Raw genomic sequence first — 1,048 nt, forward strand, 5'->3', positions numbered from 1 at the left:
GCCACCTCATACCAACAAATCAGAAGAGAAATTTCTTCAAACAGGTTGTGGGCAAGGTGAGTAAATATACTCCATATATTTACTGAACTCCAAATGGACAGCTTGGCTGGTGAGCTTACAGATCAGGTACGAACTTCTCGTAAAAAGTAGAAATCTAGGATTCTAAGTCTTTTTTCCCGTTGCCAACGCAAACAAGCTAAAAGAATTAACAAGAAAAAAATGCAAAGAGGAAAAAGAGGGCACAACCATCCACGCAGATGAGCTGCCTCAAAGTCTTCTAGATTCATACGATCTATGGTCATGCCATCACCATTAGATCATGTACGCATCCAAGGAAATGCCAGCCAGTGAGCCAGCTACCCCCGCCGATCCAGATGCATCAGTGCCGCGATCGGACCAAGGAGCCTCCGCGCCGTCGATGCCATGGTAGGGACGCCCGCGCCTGACACCGCCGAGATGAGCGGCGGGTGGCCTGCCTCCAAGAGGGGGGGGGGGTGAGGGCGTCAAGCTTGGAGGGAAGATAGGGGTAAGGTCGCAGAAGCTGGGGCTGGTCGAGGAGGGTGGCGGCTTTGATGTGCGGGGCGACGGCGAAGGGATGGATCGGCGGCGGAGGGATGGAATGGCGGCGGCGAAGGGATGAATCGGCGACGGCGGAGAGATGGATCTGGGGCGAAGGGATGGATCGGCACGGGCGTTGCAGCGGGGAAGAGGGTGGCTCTGCGTGGAGCGGCGGCGGCGAAGGGATGAAGGGCAGCTGCGAAGGGAGACCTCGTTCGAGGGCAGGAGTCGTCGATCACACGTGCGGGCGATAGGTTCCGCTTTTTTTGTCGCTGGTTAGTTTCCGTAGGTCTTTTTTCATTGGTTAACCATCGTAGGTCTTTTTCGGTTGTACGTGCATGGATGCGGGGTGGGGCCTCAGCACAAGGTTTTTTCGGTTCTTGGTGGCTAAGTCAGAGGTGGGAGGAGGTACAAAAAAACCATGGGAGATGGGACGAAAAAAAACCTGGAAGCGAGATTACCAACTGCTCCATTAGGAGTAGAGATTGTA

The sequence above is a fragment of the Triticum aestivum genome, chromosome 6A, assembly GCF_018294505.1.
Source record: "Triticum aestivum cultivar Chinese Spring chromosome 6A, IWGSC CS RefSeq v2.1, whole genome shotgun sequence".
NCBI lineage: Eukaryota > Viridiplantae > Streptophyta > Magnoliopsida > Poales > Poaceae > Triticum > Triticum aestivum.